The sequence below is a fragment of the Phyllostomus hastatus genome, unplaced genomic scaffold, assembly GCF_019186645.2.
Source record: "Phyllostomus hastatus isolate PE091 unplaced genomic scaffold, TTU_PhHast_1.1 phas_contig_34, whole genome shotgun sequence".
Lineage (NCBI taxonomy): Eukaryota > Metazoa > Chordata > Mammalia > Chiroptera > Phyllostomidae > Phyllostomus > Phyllostomus hastatus.
Window position 1 is genome coordinate 60,153,936 of NW_025333857.1, and position 19,012 is coordinate 60,172,947.

The following is a 19,012-nucleotide window of genomic DNA, read 5'->3' on the forward strand; positions in this document are numbered from 1 at the left end:
GTCAACTTCTCTGTAGTCACACTTCTGGCATGCACAAGACCACATGACACAACTGATTACTCCCCTTCTCTTGAAAAGATTTCTTCTCCATGCTTCTTGGACATGTTTCCAGTTTTCCTCCTGCCTTAGCTCAGTGGACACACTTTTTCATTCGTTTGTTTGTTTGTTTGTTTGTTTGTTTGTTTTTATTTCCTCCTAAACCTCATAAAGTGTCAGAGTGACTCAGAGTGGAGTCCTGGGCCCTCTTTTCTTCCCTATCTGCCTTCTCTCCCGAGGTCATCTTATCCAATGTTAGAGCTTTAAGTGCCACCTTCACGCTGATGCCTTTCAAACACGGATTCCCTAGCTCAGACCTCTCTTAAGTTCTAGGCTCATATATCTAACAACTACGCACATCTCTCTTTGGACATGCCATGGGCATCTGGACACGGCCCAAACACAACCACTGCCATCTAGCCTGCCTCCCATTCACATCCACCAAACCTGGTCTAACAACACAACCCGCTCTCAGAAACGGAACCACCATCTATCCAGTTCCTAGGTGTAAATTGTGATTTTTTTTCCTTCCCTCAGGTTCCATACGAATTCATCAGTAAGTGCTATCGGCTCATCTCCACACGTATTCTGAATGTGGCTTTTCAGATCAGTGCTACAACCCTTTCCCACGCCATCATCATTTCTTCCTTCCAACTACTGCGATAAACTCTCCTGGCCGACCTTCCTGCACCTCTGGCACCCACAGGGACTCTCCAGCTTTCAACCAGCAAGCCACGGTACTCGCTGCCTCCCACACACGCCCCAAATTGCGGACCCCCACATGCCTCCCGAGTCTCTGACACACCACAAAGCCCCCTTAATGAGCCCCGGGGCCTTCCCAACGGACCTTTCCCCCCACACAACCTGCTCCCCAACACGGTCACCGCAGATCTCTCAAAACACCGATTTTTTTAAAAAACCGAGTGCTTTTCTGGAGGACTCGACCGCACACAGCCCTCCACCGCTACTCCACAGATCCCGAAAAACGCGACCCGCCCTCCGGACTCCACTGCAATTCCCAAAGCGCCTAGTTCACACACAACGGTAACGCGCCAATCACTGACCCCCAATCACACCATCTCTGCGCTCCAGAGCGCCCCCGCCCGGTCGTCGGGCTCACTGCCCCCCGGCCCGCAGGCTCGGACACAGCCATCTTCGGGTGACACCGGAGATTTTCGGCGGTGTGCGCACTCCTCCTAGGCCTCTGGCTTTGTCAGGATGTGGTCACAGTCTGGGGACTCGGCGGCCAACCCGAGCGAGGCCTCAGCGCGTCCTTCAGCGGGGATGGCAGTTCTCCTGGGTCTCTCCCGCGGGCGCCGCCATCTTGGCCGGGGTTCCTCCGTACAGCGGAGACCCGGGGTCTCCCTGCCCGCTGTCAGGCGGTGGCCCCAGGGGTTGGTTTCTTAAGCCGCCCTGGAGTGGCCGGGTGCGAGCACGCGGAAAATCCGCTCAGTTACTCCCCGCAGAGCGCTTCAGGGCGCCTGGCGTCCTGCCCTCGGCTCCGGGGATTTTCCCTATCAGAATGCTGAATCTGGAGCTGCGTTCCGAATCCCCGTTCCGAATCCCCGCCCAGCCACCGCGGAACCGCCCGTTACGCCTAGAGCAAGCTCCTAGCTAGCGCAGATAGCTAGGATAACCTGCGAAATTGGAGGGAGAAAAAGCCCGATCGGGCAGACCATTGTTTCATAGGGAGAGGAGACTAACCTTTGAAATTTAGGATGTCTTTGCATTTATGATATGACGACAATGGCGGGGGGGAGGGGGGGAGCAGCAGTTTAAGTGAACACAACACTCCTCACTGAGAAGCCGGATTTGACGGAGATATTTCATCCCAATTATCAAGCGATTACAGCAGAAATAATTTTTCGATGCACTATTTCATGTCTCAACATCATTTACCAATTATTCCCTGAGCTCTTACTATGTGCAGACTAGGTGGCTGTTCTACGCCAGATAACAGAAAAGTGGAGACTCGCATACACGCACTTCAGTTCCCCGGCTGGAATTTACGGTGGGGCAGAGGCTGGGGAATATATCTTGTTCCTTCTCTGGCCGGCCTGGCTCAGCTTCTTGGAGTATCCCCTTGTAACCAAGGGCTTCGGGTTCGATTCCAGTCAGGGCACATTCCTAGGTTTCCGGTTCCATTTCCAGCCGCCAGGAAGTGGTGGGGGTGCAGGGCAAAACCTCAAAACATGCTTCTCTCTCTCCATACGAAAACATGTTGTTCCTTCTTCCACAAGCAAACACACCCTGTTGTGCACCTTCCACTCGGGTTATCCCCACTGCGTTGTCCCTCAGTCGGCAGTGGGTTGCATTTGCCCGCCTTCCCTCTCAGTCTTTTGTCTGAATACGAGCCTCAGAGCATCTGCACTGAGCTCATAAAAAAGACCCCCTAGGCCTCCTAGTCTCAAGACACTTTCTGCCTAGTATCTCCAACCTATTCCTGAGTTTTTTTCTAATGAAAACAAAAATTGTGTTTGGCCAACAAATCACAGTGGTGTTTCCCATTTATCCCTGGAACAATCCCAACAATGTTTCCCTAGCCATCTAGTATCAACCCTAGGTCCCAGCAACACATGTTGCAGGCAATGTGATCACCCAATTCTAACGTGTTAACCATGAGTTAGTTGGGACACATGACAATTGGGGTTCTACAAACCACACCTATTGTCGCCATTGACAGTTAAGTAACCTTTGAGACAAACAGTAGCTACAAAGCGCCAGATGAGGAACTAAACAGGGCCTGACCTCAGTGCTCCTTCTCCTGTGACCTTTGGCATGTAGATGACCTCTCAGAGCCTGTTTGCTCCCATGTGTTCGGGGAAACATCTATGGAACAGAGGTGGTGAAAGCCCGAAGAAAAGAGTGTGTGTTCAACCCTAAGTGCAATGGCAGGGATTCAAAAGGGAGAAGTAGGTTTGCTCATTGATTCTATTAGCAAATGTCAGTGAGACAGGTAAGACAGGACTGGTGGTTGCAAGGAAAACAGAAACCTTAAAGAGTAGACACAACAAAATGAGATTATGGGACCTAATGTTCAATACAACTGTAAAAAGGAATTCCTTTGAAAGGAGAAGCATGAGTTCAGTGTTTTAGCAGCGGCGGAGGGATAGATTTGCATAACGGTGTGGTGAGAATACCGCACAGGGGGTTTGGAGTGGAAGTAGTGGGGAGAGTACACATGCATAAGCCTGCTATGGATGTGCATGTGAACCTGCACCATGTGTCTTGTACATATGTTAGGGAACTGAGAGAATTAAAGATGCATTCAACAATAGAGCATCCCGCAAGGCACCCAGCCTGCTCACTGGAAGGAAAGCCTTGATTCTAGATGGGTTTCTACACGTTCATCTTAAAGAAATACACTCTGTCTTTGAGATACAGGCTGTGATGAAAATAAATAAATGAACACAAACACCTATGTTTCTTTCAATGGATTTTATTTTTCATAGAAAACAGGAAAACCTCTGATGGGGAAAAGTCCCAATCAATGACAGCCACAGTAACCTGAGACCCCGGAAGAACTGTTTTCCTCTCTAAGCGCTCCCTACAGGTTGTGTGCTGGAACACTGGCCCCGTGGGTCCCTGAGCTGGGGTCCTCTTGGAGCCACAGAGCTGCTCCATGATAGAAGGAGTTTCCCCCACAGGTGGATTTCAGTGGCGCTGTGGGGGAGGAAGCTGGTTGTCTGGGACCCTCGCACCGGGAGTTGGGAGCACGGAATCCGGCTTGGCACTCCTGCAGAAGGGACTGGGTGAGCACGCCTGCCTGCGCGAGTTGGCTTGCTAAGGCTGGCCGCTGGCGGGTGGGCGGGGCTGCGAGGCCAGGAGGGTGTCGAGCTGGAAGAGCGCCCAATGCAGGTTGGCCCCCATGTGCGCCAGCTGCCAGCTGAGCCAGGCGCGCTGCGAGACACCGATCTGGGTGCCACTGGTGGGCCCCGGTAGGAAGGCGCCCCCCGGAGCCCGCAGCTCCTCCAGGCCCACGTCCAGAGCACCGATTTGGTTGAAGAGGTTGGACACCAGGACTTCCGGAGGCTGGGGGGCTTCTGGAGACGGGTGTTGGCGGCGGCGCTTTGGGGAGGGCGACCTGCAGGCTGGCCTGGCCTGGCCCCCATCTGGGACGAGTGGTCTTCCCTGGACTTCTGGGTGGGATCCTCCTGCCATTGAGTGGCAGGGGAGGGCGGGCAAAACCTGCGCGGGAAACAAAACAGGTGTTTCAGTGAGTGTGAGCGGCCTGGACAAAGTCACCAGGGCCCCATCCCTGAGCTGACTGCCCCACCTCCCACTCCCCACCAACACTGACTGGTGGCCCTGCCACAGTCTGATGGGAACCACTGCCAGGTCCTGCACCTCTGTCTTCAGCCCCTTCGGGCCTTAGGGTCATCTCACCAGGGTCGGTGTGTGTCCCTCCCTCCCCTGGGTGCTGGTGTGCCCCTCAGGGCAGGTGTCCACACCCCCGTCTCTGCAGAGGCACAGCCCAGAACCTACCCGGCCTGTCCCGATGTCCTGCTCTGCTGGAGTCGGGCTTGTCCTCTCTGCTCCCTTGGGTGGGGGAGAGCCGTCCCCTCACCTTCCCTTCTGGGCGTCCCTTTTCTTTGGGGGCCACTGTGAAGGGAATCATCAGGGCTGCTCCCCCGACTGTGCCTGGAGCTCCTAGCCACTCGGCTCTGCCTGGTGACTGCTGTGGGTGGAGAGGTGGACAGTAATGAGTGAGGGGTCCCGGACCCATCTCTGCAAGTCAGGGAGGAGAGTGCATGAGTGGAAGAGCCCCACCTCTAATGGCTGATATCTCCGGAATGCCCACTGCCTCCCTGCTCCATGGGCAGCTGCCCAGGGCACAGCCTTTCCCATCACTATCCATGTCCCTCAGCTGCCTGGCATGCCTGCTCCAGGAAGCCCTCCCTCAAGTCCAAGGCCCAAAGCTGGCTCAGCTGCTGAAGCCCATAACCCAAAGGCATCTGGATTGCCCTGACTGCTTCCACTGTATGAAGGTCAAGCCTTCTGGGGTTTGCTGATTTGCCTACCCCCATAATCTTCTCTCTCTCTCTCTCTCTCTCTCTCTCTCTCTCTCTCTCTCTCTCTCTCTCTCTCTCACACACACACACACACACACACAAGGGAGAGAGAGAGAGAATTGAGAATCCTACCTCCTTTGCTGTGGGAGCTTTCCTCAGTGTCGGTGATCTTCTTTCTCCCCCTCTCATAGTGAGGCCAGTCTTCTCCTTTTGCTCCAATGGATGGGTTTCCCTTGGAGCAAACCCTCTCATATTCCCTGTGGGAGCGACCTCGTCTTTCTGGGTGCTCCTGACCAGGTCTTCTGCCACTTGTGACCCCTTCCATCTCCTCCACGTCTCCCACCGGAGCCAGGCTACGTGTCTGGAGGCCTGAGGAGTGAACCAGGCAAGGCCCAGGCAGACCGGACGCCAGGCTTTATAGCAGTGGGTCCCCTGCTGGGTCATACCATTACTGTAGGGTGGGGCTGGAGGGGAGACCCTGGGGAAGAACAGAGGAGGGGGCTTAATGGGATTAGGCACTTGTGGAGTCTCCAGCCCACTCTCTGAGTCCCTGTGACACTTCAGCTGCTCATTTCTGAGCTTTCCCCACTGCCTGGCAGCAAGCAGAGGCAACAGGTTCTGTGCTGTGTGTTGATCTCAAAGAAAGTGCAATCTCTGTGTTTTGTGTGCAGTTGCTGTTTCAGCATGGGACACTCCATGTGCGCCCAGGGCCAGCACAGTGCTGGTGGGAAACACTGAGTCACTCTGGCCTGTTCGGCTGTGCGTTCTCTGTGGCCCGTCCTCCGTTCTGCCGTCACAGCAGCAAAGCCACTGGAGCGTCTATGGAGTGAAAACGTGAGATGAGGCTCCCGATTATTGTTTTCTTCCAAACCTTAACCCACAGACTACAGGGCTCTGCTCTCCACAGCTGGTCCACGTGGAATTCGTTGATCGAACCGTCTGCATGTGATTTTCCCTTCACTCGTCCCCATCTGACAAGGTTTCATAGGCCCGGGAAGATTGTGCCAGGCTGTGCTGTCCTCGGAAAGCTTCTGCCTCCTTTGCTGAGGAGGGTAATCAAGATACACAGCTCTAGACAGGACGAATGGAACCTTGTCAAAAAGGATAAGGTCAGATGTGCAAGTCCAGGCCGTCAGCTCTCACGTGACAGTAAATCTGTGTGAAGTAGCTCCATCTCAGAGGATTTGTCATCTCTTCAGGGAGAGGTCACAGCCAAAGGACTGGTTTCGGCTACATGGATGCACAGCCTGGATGATTTCCTCAAAGTCACAGGTTCTTTAGAAACGGTGCTTTCACCTTCCAAATGGTGCACGGCGTTTATTCTCTAAGACTGATGGCCCTCAGGATCCCAAGCTGCGTGCCTGGGTGTCACCTTCACAGGCAGGGGGCGTTGTCCAGAGCACAGGTGGATTATCTCCCTCCCGTATCTCTGCATCAGAATGAAGGCGGTGTTTGGGACACCTTCAGAATACTGCCCTTTGACCTCCCTGTGCAAAATGACTTCAGTGCCTGTTGGAACTCCCTCCATAGCTACCTCCCTCCTCTCCCCATCCCCCCACCCAGCTCCACCCCTTCAGCTGAACAGCAGGGGTGGCTGTGGAGGCCAGGCACTGGTTGTCTGGGGTCCAGTGGCAAGTCCTTCAGGGCTTCGGGTCATCTCACCAGAGTCACTGTCTGTCTTTCCCTGGGCGCTTGGTTGGCCACGCAGGCCTGTCTCCACATCTCTACGTCCCCAAATATGCAGCCCTAAACACTGTCCCTGTTCCCTTAAATTCCCAATTCAGATCCTAAAGACCTGCAAGAGGCAATTGATTGAAACACCGCCATTTCTCTCCCTCTCTTTCTCCCTCCCTTCCCTTCTCTCAAAAGATAAATAAAATCTTAAAAAACAAACAAAAAAAAAACACAGGCAAACCCATAGTCTACCAAGTCATTCTATTAATAAGGGTAAGTTAACAAAATAAGATACCAGAAGGATTTGTGGGTAATGGAAGTAGAGATCTTTGGAAATGGAAGTAGGCACAGAAAACTGAGAAAATAAGGTCTACATATTAGTATGGGTCTAAAAATGAAACCCTGTAAAGGAGAGCCAAGGGCTGTGTTTTGACAGTGGGGTCAAGATATTGCCTGCCCAAGGACAGAGTAGGAATGTCATATGCATGGATATGTACGTGTTGATTTGAGTTTTGTTTTTGAGACAGAGGGCAAGGGAGGGAGGAAGAGAGAGACAGAAACCTTAGTATGTGGTTGCCTGTCACGCACCCCCTACTGGGGATCTGGCAATCCATGCAAGTGCCTGGACTGGGAATCGAACTGATCACCCTTTGGCCTGCAGGCTGGCACTCCATCAGCTGAGCCACACCCTCCAGGGTGTGGAATGTCCTATATCTTGATTGGAGTAGTGATTACATGGGTGTGTATACAGGTATACATAATTTCATGGACTTGAGCATTAGCTCTGGGTGCATTGTGTGGATGTAAATAAATCCATAAAGTTGATACAGTGAAAAACATTGAAAAAAACAAGAATAATTGAACCAGGGAAATAAATAAACAAAGGGAAGATTCGAGAGGTAGCTGAACAATTGCAAGGACATTTACTCAATTGTGTGTTAAAAGTCTGCAATACGGAAGAAATTTTGGGGGGCGACCTTAGGAGCTAAGGGCCATGAATCAAAAACATGTGACTTTCATTTCAACACTTGAATATCTGTTACATCCTTCAAGTAATCAAGTTTGCTCAGTTGGTTTAAAGGCTTGTAGGTTTCTGTGTTAGTCCCTGAGAACTGCCGTTAGGAAGCACCACAGACTGGGTGTGTTCAACAACAGAAATGTGTTTTCTCTTAGTTCCACTCGGAGGCGCCAGGCTCACCTGGTAGCCCCATCCCCACAGGAGCTGAGCTGGGTGAGGAGACCCTCGGGGCCATGCAGGTGGCCAGGGACAAGCTGCAGAGCTGCCTTACTCACAGCGGTCCTGCCAGAGGAGGTGGATCTGGAGGAGCAGGTTAAGGAGCTGGGGGCTTGGTCTTGGTGATCTGATAACCTGACACAACCCCACCCCGCAGGAGTGGAGCAGGGCTCGGCCCCCACCCTGTCCTTGCCAATGGGTCTCTGCCACACCCTCCTGTTATCATTCTAATATCAGAATGCACTTGTTTATTGGTACCACGGGACACAGAAAGGAGGCGGGGACAGGATTGATTGGACTCCTATTTGTTTTATTTCAGAATAAATGAATTTAGCCATTAAAAGAAAAAAAATGAAAAAAGGTGGTGGGTCTCCAGAATTTCTGTGATTCAGCGAGCGGCACGCGGCAGCTGCTAAACCGTAGGCTCTGAGCTTCTTTCACCGCCCTCCAAAGGCCAACAAAGCAGGCCAGACTCCCGCTGCTGCCGCTAACCACAGCCTGGGTGGGCGCGGGAAAGGCCCGCGGCCTGAGTTGGGGCGACGTGGTGGGGCTTCCAGGGTAAGAAGCAGACCCAGGTTTACCGCTGGACGGGTTCCGCGCAAGGGGGACACAGTCTAGGCTTCTGCACTCCCCTGGGAGCTCGGAAATAGTGAGGAAATAGCTGCCTCTCTCGGCCCTGATGCCCAGCCCAGCTTAGATCTGCAGGTGGTGATTTCAAGCACCAGTTTCCACCAATGGGAACCCGATCTCCAGGGAGAAGTGACACATGTGGGCGGTGCCAGAGAATGTGGGCCGAGAATAGGGGGCATCCTTAGCACTAAGGGAGTGATCACAACTGCGGGATTGGCAGGGGGGGGACAGGGCCAAAGGACCTCTCCCTGGGCAAGTTTCAGCATTAAAATAAATCGTGATGGCAACAGGTGAAAACTCATTAAATGTAGGAAATGGCAATCAGGAGTCCACATTGACTTATCCACTCTTTGCAATTGGGGTATTTGTACAATAGCGGTGATGCCATTAGCACTAGGACTTTTTCCATCACGTTATTCCTGACTTTTTAATACACCATGTTAGTGAGACTTATTTTTACCATTGATTGAGGCGATTGGAGACTCAAAACCATCACATCCAGTACTAATTTTTCACATTCAGGATTGTTCTGGGGAGAAATACCAACAATTTCAGAGAAAGGGAAGATGTATCTATCATCAGGGGAGATATACAAATATTGGGACCTTCCGGCTGAATGTGTGGGGACGCTGCCCAGGGAAAACGTGTGACAGGATTGCTGTGTTGGTGGGAATGATGGATGTTACAACCTGTGTCCGCTTGCCACCATTGTTCCTTACACAGCTGGCCATGGGCACTTTTATGTCAACATCCCCTTTCCCCAATTTAGAGTAATGGAATGAGTTAGAGCATATCCATGTGTTTGTTTTAATTCGGTACATGTTTGTTTTGTTCAAGTTTCACGAAAACTTTCTTTTGTCGTTTAACACCTCATTTTATTGCACCCATGCCTAAAAACCTGAGTCTTGAGTTCAAGAGGGGCTGCAGCTGTCATACAATGAAAAAGTAAGGAGGGTATCTGCTCCTTAACTCACACTGGTACTTCAGATATAACACAACTTCCTAGTAGCGTTACACATTCAATTTGAATTTTATGACACGGACAAGCCACATTGCATCATTCACTGTGTGGTTAGCTCTATAGATTTTGTAACACCTTCTATGTACAACACATTTTTAAAACATTCCAGCATTGAGGTCTTTGTGATCTTTTCTTTTGTCTTTCCTTTTTTTTTTTACAAATTTAGTTAAATTTTACTGTTACCATATAGCAAAATAATATGAGCAGGATTATACCCTTAATAATGACACATTATCTTTTATTCTTCACTTCATTACAATGAGAGTAAACAACATCTTCTTTAAACTTTCATCTTCCCACAGTTTAAGCCACTCCTGGCTGAGCGAATGTCACATTCATTTATTTTATTTGTAGGATCACTTTTCCCAGAGTCTTTACAATGTCTCACTAAATGGAAGTACTAGGAATGCTGTTTTGGTGTCCACAGTTCTGCAGGATGTCTGGTGGTCTTCGTTTTCTTTCTACTTTTGGTGGATTGTCTTCTTTCTAAACTGCTTTATTTAATTTAATTTTTTATTTTTTAGTTGAGTCTAAAGAGAGGGGGAGGGAGGGAGAGGGAAAGAGAGACATCGATGTGAGAGAGAACCATGGATCTCTTGCCTCTTGCATGTGCCCCAGCCAGCACAGAACCCGATACCCAGGCATGTGCCCTGACTGGGAATCAGACCAGTGACCCTTTGGTTTGCAGGACGATGCCCATCCAACTGAGCCACACTGGCCAGGTCTTCCTCAACTGTTTTATAAACACTATGGCCTAATGTATTAAAAACACTTTCAGAAACAAGAATGCTTCTAATAACAAAAACAAAACATGGTTTGTGATCTTTTTAAGAACTCAAAATTCATGATGCTTGCCAAGATTTAGATTAAAGTTACATGTCAGAGTATTCCAACACCTGGCTAATTATGAACTCGATTTTCTGTACTGGGTTCTGAAATGAGGGAGACGTCAGCATTTTCTACATTGCTTAACCTTCTATTCTACACTCACTAGTCCTTTCCTTGAACAATATCTAAGGACACAAGAAGATGAATTTTGGCCAAAATATCCTTTAGGATTAGGTTAAGACTTGTATGTGTACAGTGTAAGAAAATATCTTGTCTTAGAGCAATATACTCCCTTTGTCCACGCTGAAAGTCTAGCTTCCAAATTAAGAACTTAAGGGAATGAACAAACCCCCTTATCTATACATACTGGTTTCTCAATTAAAAATGCACAATTGGGCCCTGATCAGTGTGGCTCAGTTGGTTGGGCAACATCCCGCAAAGTAAAGTGTTGCCTGTTCGATTCCCGGTCAGAGCACATGCCTGGACTATGGGTTTGGTCCCCTGTCAGGGTGCATGCAAGAGGCAACAGAAATAAAATAAGGATAATTATATTTAATTCTTAGAATAGTTAGAATTATTTTGAAAAGTAAAGGAGATATTATACTTAGGTTAATATTTGGTGCTTAATAAAAATTCAATGAATGGACTGGCAAAGAAATTGCCTTCACTTATTGGTTGAACAAACATTTATTGTAGCTCTATTTGGGCCAGAATCTTATCTAATTACTTGGGATAAGTTGGTAAATAAAATAACTGCTCTGTTGGGAATTTCTGAATTTCATCTAGAAATTATACTACTAGTTATTCACCAAGGAAATGAAAACAATCTTCTCTGTATATGAATATTCATAGCAGCTTTATTCGTGTCTCCAAAGTGGTTATAATTCAGTGTATATATACATATTATGGTATATTTATATAAGACAAAACAACTCAGGATTATAAAGAAACAAATTATCAGCATGTGCCACAACATGAATGGATTTCCAAACCATCATGCCAGAAAACTGAACCAGAGACAGAAAGTGTATCCTGGACGTGACTGGTGCAGCTCAGGGGGTCGGGTGTGGTCCCTCAAATGGAAAGGCTGCCGGTGTGATTCCCAGTAGGCAGCTGATCGATGTTTCATTCCCTCCCTTCTCCTCTGTCTGAAAACAAATAAAATCTTTTAAAAGTAGTATATCCTGTGTGGTTTAATATGCATGAGCTTGTAACCCTCTAAGAAGTAAATCGTGTTTGGCACAAAACATGACATCAAAAATTACTCCCACTTAATTTGCTGTTTCTCTTTCTCTGATTTTATTGTTTTCTGCAAAACATCATTTATTAAAATACCAGGTGGGATATTTAAAAACTCTTCTGTGGTAGAAAATCAGGATGAAACACAGATCGCTAATGGCTGGTAGCCTTTCGACCTGAGATAATGCCAGCAAGCGAGCGGATGTGTAGATCTCCACAATAGGCATCCCTTCTCAAGGTATCCGCTGGTCCGGGATATCTCATTGTCACAGTCAGAGTTAAACTGGAGATCTAACAGGTAATACCTGTGTCCTATCCCGTTTCTAGGCCCCCTACAGATCAGCACAGGAAGGTCACAGAGGACCCTTCCACCCTGAAGGCCACCAGTGTGCACTGAGGACAAGATCCTGTGTCCTGTGAAAAGAGCGTTGTGAGGAGGGCACGGGACACTCACTAAAGAGGGCACGCCAGCCTGAAAACCTCCCTCAGGCACCGCCTTTGTGCTCAGAGAGAGGACACATACTCACTTCACTGGGATGCAGCCCTTCATGCCACAGTGTCCTTGTCATTCATCAGCAGGTAACTCGGCCACCCAAAACCTTTTCCTCACTCTCCGCCTCATTTCCCTGAGGTGCTCTGTGTGGCTGCAAGGGGAACACTGTCACCCGTGAATGCTGGCTGACACTTTGATCTGCAATAACACCATGGAGACAGCCAGTGGGAAACGTCTGTGTGGTAGGGCTCCCCTTCCTCAAGGTACACACTCAGAGGGGAGACCTCATTGTCAAGTTTATTGTTAAACCACAAACATGGCAGATCCTGGCCTGATTCTAGGACCTGTGCCAGAGACCCACCATCCCACTCAGTGCTCACTGGGCACTGTGTCCATGTGGCACTGGACGCTGTTCCTGTTCTCGACCCCCCTCCGGGGGTGACATCGGCAGGAGATGTGCCCCGTGCAGAAGTCTAATGTTGTGTCCCTAGCTTTGAAGTTAAGTCTCTACCGTGTGCCTGGAAAGTAACTTGCATTTCTTGAGCATACACTGAGATTCTTGTTGTAGAATCTGTAACCTGAAAGCTGTAATTGCCAGGGGCCCTCCCTCTAGTTTTGCTAATAATAAGACGTTTTTGGCTCTCCCCCATCTTCAGGCTCCGGTCAGGGAGAGGAGGAGGAGTGAAGCATCCTGCCTCACCCCCCTGCACCCCACCTGAGGGTGTGTAGTTCACCCAGCTGGCACTGGCCACTCCACCTGCAGCTCCACCCTGCGCCCCTCACACAGGTGTCTGAGCCCTCTCGGGCCGGGTGAGGAAGATTGTCTTGGAGCCTCAAACAGGCCACTGAGTAAGAGACACGTGACTGTGGGCCGGGGGGGGGGGGTAAAGCTTCACGGGTGCCTGCCTGTGTCCTCCCCACCTCACACCACAGGGCTGGTGTGTCTGGTCCCTTCTGTGAGGCGTCCCCGAGGGTGGGGGAGGCTTGTTGCACGTGGACTCTGCCTCCGGCAGGACGGCGGGGAGCTGTTGGGGGCAGCCGGCCACTGTTCCTCCCAGTGGCTTCTGTTTCTCTGCACCACTGAGATGCCCCGAACTCCTACCTCCAAACTGTGTGAAATAAGAAGCTACTTGACCCTGGGGGACGCCCAGTTGTGTCCTCCCTTGTCACCTTGTCACACACCTCCTTCGTGCAGCTGTCTGGAGTTCAAGGTGATGAGGGAGCAGGACAACGTCCGGCTTATCTGTGTCTTTGGGTGGAGTGATGCTTCTCATGCAGAGAAGCTGCTGAACGGTTTATAGTGTTTCCTAGTGTTCTTTCATAAATGTGTTGAGAAAAACGAACATTTTAAAGGATGGGACCTCAACAAAAAAGCCTGGAAATGGACAGGCGTGGAAGAGCCCTGTCAGCCTCAGGACAACTAAAGGGGACCTTCTAGGCCCTGAGCCCCAACTCCTGGGGTCCCCTGAGTGCACACCTCCACAGTGAGCCCAGGCAGCCCACCCCACATGGCTGCCACAAGAAACATTGTTTAGGTTCCCTGCCAAGGATGAGCTGGGAAGCTCCTCGTTAGGGGCCGGCCGAGGAGAAGGTCCACAGAGTTTGTTACGTGTATGCAAACACTTCTTGTGGAGGTGGGGCCACTGAGTGGACGAGGTGAGGGACGATGTCAGGACGGTGATGACCGGCACCCTCCAAACCCAGCAGCCGACGCTGGGGTGGCCAGGACCTCCTTGGTCCATCACCCGCAGAGGCAGCTCTGATTTCTAGTGGTCTCTGCACACAGCCTGACATGGCTTGGTTTCCGTCCTTTCTTTTTCTCAGTGGATGGAAACCCTGAGGCAAACAGCTCTCCCTGTTTCCACTTTCCCCTTGGCTAGAACCTGTGGCAAACCGGGCCTTACTCGGGACCCTCCCACCGCTGGCAGGGGCAGAGCGACCTCAGCCTGCCTGTGTCAGCAGAATGTGGAACTCACACCTTCCCCCTGTTTAGGGAAGGAGGGAGCCTTGTCATCACGGGAACTGTGTCCGTTTGGTCCCCACCTGGGCTGTGAGGACGTCCCTGGGTGGGCTTTTCTCATTGCATTCGCTCCGCAAACCTCCCGTTCCGTATTTAGGATCTGGTCGGTGACTGGCTAGTTCTATAGGTTCAACACCCGCCTTGTCCGAGAAACACCTCTGGTTTCTGGTGGGCGGGACTCTGCCCGGAATTGAACATGCCCCTGGCTCTGAGCCACAAGTCTTCGGGCCCCTTCCTGATCTCCAGCGTTATTCATTTCTATTGTCGGTGTTGGTGTTGTTGTTTTTAATGGCTAAATCCATTTATCCCGAAATAAAACAAGACAAATAAGAGTCAAAACAGCCCTGTTTCCATGTGCTCCCTGTATCCTATGTTATCAATAAATACACTTACGCTGGTATTACAATGCTGATAGGACAGGGTGGCAGGGACGGGGTGGCAGGAATGGGGTGGGGACAGAGCCCGGGCCCCACTTCTCCCGGGGGCAGGGTGGTGTCAGGTTATCGGATCACCAGGACCAAGCCTGAGCACTCCTGGGGGCCCTGCATCTCACCCAGCCGCTGCAGGACCTGCTGTGCAGGAGGGTGGGGGGAGGAGTTCTCAAGTGTAGCAGGTTCGGCTCCACATGGTCAGCGGGGATCACCTCGCCAAGACCTCTCTGGCTCTGAGCAGCCCCAGTTGCCTGGGGGTCTGTCTGTAGTGGGCTCCCCAGCAGGCCTCTGGGCAGCCCCCAGGAACTTGCCATACAGGCTAACCACCAGCTCAGGGTGTCAGTAGCTTCTGCAGCCCCAGGAGCTTCACCTTCCTCTCCTCCCTGTCCCTAGCCACATGGCTGACTCACGCACTCACTTCTTCCAGTGGCGCTGCTTCAGTACTGCCATGCGTCTGGTACAGGGCTGTCCTGTGGCATTATCCAGCTGTGTCTGTCTCTCCAGAGGGCTGAATGCGGCAATGCTCCAGCTGCTCAACCAGCTCCTTCAGATCCACCTCCGCTGGCAGGACCTGTGTGAGTAAGGCGGCTCTGCAGCTTGTCCATGGCCACCTGCAGGGCCTGGTGGGTCTCCTCGTTCAACTGGTGTTGAGATGGGTTTGCCAGGTGAGCCAGGTACCCACAGTGCTCCTTTTGCTTCTTCTGCTGCTGGCACAGCATAACTGTTCCTCCTCAGCACCGGCTAAGGCCACATTAAACATGCCGCCATGGCCTCTTGGCTATCTAGGTCCTCTGGTATGCTCAGCTTTGGCTGGGGAGCCTCTTGACCCTTCTCCTCTTCTCCATCCAGTCCACCTCCTTCCTCAGGCAGAGCTGCAAGGCTCAGCTGAGCCTGTAGCTACTGGTTCTATTGGTGGACAATTTCCAGGAGCCCCTGGGTCTCCTGAAACTCCTGGCGGGCCATCTGGGCTTCCACCTTCCCTGAACTTCCTCTCCCTGCAGCATCTCCATGAGCTGGACATGCAGCCGGACCTGGTTCTAAAACATCTCCTGTCAAAGGCCAGCCACTGTCAGGTGACCACGTGCTGCTGCAGTCACTCAGGTGCAGGCCCTGCTGCTGCTGCAGACTCTGAGCCTCTGGGCTCTTCAGCTGCACCGTCTCCTTCAGCTCCCCCAGCTTCTCCTGCAGCTGGCCCAGCTTCTTGGCATACTGCTCTGTCTGGTGTGTGCTGGTGGTCTCCATATTCATGTTGGTCCACCTGACAGAGCCATCCTGCAGCTCAGCCAGTTGCTCCCAGAGCTCACAGTTCTGGGAAAGAACACGGCTGATGGTGGTGCAGTCGTCTGCGTGTCCTCCAGAATGTGCTGGCTGCATCTCCACCCAGTGCTCGGCCTTCTGCTCCAGGTCCAGCAGTCGGCGCCCCTGCTCCTGATTCAGACGACCCAAACCCTCATGGCCCTGAATCTGGGCCCGCAGCTCCCCTGCCAGGATCTCCAGTTTCTGCTGTAGCTGTTCCACTTCTCTTTATAGCCTCTGTTCCACCTTCAAGGGCCCTGCCAGGGACTCCTGTGGTGGTGGGAGAGCTAGCTAGCTGGTTCCTCAGGCAGGCCAAGCCGGTCAGCTCCTGCACCTGACTCATGTGCAGCTCCTTCTTCTCCCTCAACGTGCACGTCTGCTCTGATTTCTGCTGCATCTTCTGTTGCCAAATGGCCTCCTCTCCTTTCAGATTCTCTGCATATAGGACTCTCTCGACCTGCAGCTTTTTCAGCAAATTCTTCAGTTGCTCCACACATGTCCCCAGCTGTACCCGCTCTTCCAGTGCTTGCTGTCACTGCCCCTCGCTCTCAGGGGTTTCAGACTGACTAAGAAAGTGTTTCAGCAGGACCTCTGACCTCTCCAGCTTTTTCTTCTGCTTTTCTTCCATCCCGAGCTGCATGGCCTCCTTGTTAGTCACTGAGACCCGAAGCTTCTGCAGATCCGAGTTCTCCTGCTTCGGGCTGTCATTTGTTTTGTTGTTCTGGTAGAACTCCAGCTTTAGGGTGTCACAAGTTGTGGGTAGCTCTTTGTTGCACCTGCCCACCTGTTTCTCCTGCACGGAGACGGCACACGGCATCCACTCCAGTCCTCCAACACGCTGCTGGGAAGACCTCACGAGACCAGCAAGACCCTCCACCTCTCCCATTCTTGGCCCAGCTGCTTGTGAAGAAGGGATCAGAGCTGTCTGTGAGTCTGTCTTCTCAGACACTGGAATCCCTGCGGTCTGGATATAAACCTGTAATTGCTTTCTCAGAACCTCTTGCCCCTTCGCAAGCTTTTGTTTATATTTACGCTTCTCTTTTTCTAGTTAATCCACAACTTCCCGGTTCTCTTGTTTCTCCAGAGCCTGTATATTAGCAGAAGATGCTTGTCCCTTCACATGGATGGAGGATGCAGGCTCCTATACGAGGCCGATGAGCTGCTGGGAAAGCTCATGCAGGCTCTCGGTAGACGAGAATGTGCCTTCAGACTGGACAAAAGGACCATGCTCAGGACCATAGTTCTGAGTTGATGAAACAGCACTGGGGAAAAGGACACTGCCAGGTGACATGGTGTCATCGGAAGACAGTGCTGTGGGAGTGGCATGGTCTTCAGGTGCATCCTCAGGCACGTGACAACCATCAGAAGTGGCTGTCTCAGGGCTCCGGCCATTTTTAACCTTTGCTTTTTCTTAGCTCCTACCAGAACACGAATGCCTCTTTACTGCAGAAATTCCCTCAACTTCCCCCAACCCCCCCCCCACCCCCCCCCCCCCCCCCCCCCTGCCTTGGTCAATTTGTTCTGTCACACTTCTGACATCTCAGGAAGGGGAGAATGCGCCCTCTAGTGGAGCAAGTGACTGGCACTGGGCCACTCGTTCCCAGGGTTCTCTGCTACTCGCCTGAGGAGGAAGGTCCCCAAACCTGTCTCCCTTCTCTGGTCCTCTCCTGCTGACGCTCTCCCGGGGTCTACCTCTCTTGAAGTGGCGATAGCTTCTTGACCTGTCTGCTGTTCTTCCCCATCAGAGGGACACGAATCCGTGGGCTCCCTGAGACGGGGACATGTTATGAGAAGCTGGGTCATGAGGATGCCATATAGTGAGGAGAGGGGGGCCCAAGATAAAGGGGCTGTGTGTGTGCATGGGGGTGGGATCCAGAACCTGGTTATGGTCTGGGTGCAGAAGAGAAAGGGCAAGTGCCGGGGGGCAGGTGGCAGGTGGGCCCGAACCAGTGTGGGATCCAGTGGTAAAAATGGATGAGAGACAGAGGGCCCCCTTTGTTGGAGGTGGGGAAACGGAAAGTGAAGGGCTTGTGGGTGAGAGGAGGGTGGAGGCAGTGTCACTGATGACCCCGTGGGTGTAAGGTGACAAAGACTGTCCACTTCCGTGGTTACTCTGCCACAGCCCTCAGAGCAGAGGTCCCACAGTGACTTCTCCATGATCTGGCTTCCGAAAGAAGGCTTGTGCTAGCTAGCGTGTGTGGGAGACAGGGACTTCCAGGGATATCTCTCAGGGACAGGCGAAGCTGGCAGGGGTCCCAGGCCCCACGTCCCTGCCTGCACGACAGCCCACTATCCCTCCCCCACGCCTTGCTTCCACAGCCCTTACCCACCCACGGTTCTCCCAGGCACGTCAAGGCCAGGCTTCACTGGCATTCGGTGGGCTAGATAGGAAGAGGGACCCCCGAAGTCACGGAAGAGAACGCTCGCCTCTCGAAGGAGAAAGCTGGCCCCATGCTGCGGCAGGCCTGCCAGGGCAGCTCTCCCAGGTGGGGAGCCGAGACCCAGGTCCCACGGTGCCGGCTGCAGCAGGGGGGCTCTTTCAGAAGCTCTGGGGTCTGTAGCATTTGGATACCTGCCCTTGTCCCCACTGGTGCCTGCTGGGCCCCGCCTGCTTCCCTGGAGCCACGATCCAATCTTTCCTGAGCGTTCCCAGCTGACTTCTCTCTCTTCCCGTGCTGGTGCAAAGAGAGGGGAGAGGAAAAAGAAAGACGGGTGTCTCCAGCTTTTTTTTGGTCCGAGCCTAGGGTTCACTTACCTTGTTGATGTTGTGTTCTTTTTAAAATGCTGGGACATTTCTGAGCTCAGTGACAGGAAGATCACACACACACACACACACACACACACACACACACACACACACACAGATGAACCCCAGCCCCTGTACCTGACTGAAGTGCAGGGTGACCCAGCCACGCTCCTTCTCTCTCTAAAGCATCCTGCAAAGAGAATGTACGTTCCAGGCCCACGTCACAGAGGTATGGGACAGTCATAAATGGTTATTGATTGCAGGGGAGGGGACACACAGGGGCATGTGTACCTATGGTCACATTGTCACCAGCCAGCCCAGCAGAACCCACCACCCCTTCTATCTTCTAGGT

At 51.9% G+C, this 19,012-nt stretch overlaps 1 pseudogene; it reads right to left on the minus strand.

The window, feature by feature from the left end:
* Positions 1–3,819: 3,819 nt before the first annotated feature.
* On the minus strand, positions 3,820–18,287 carry LOC123819628 (annotated as a pseudogene).
* Between the last annotated feature and the right edge of the window lie 725 nt (positions 18,288–19,012).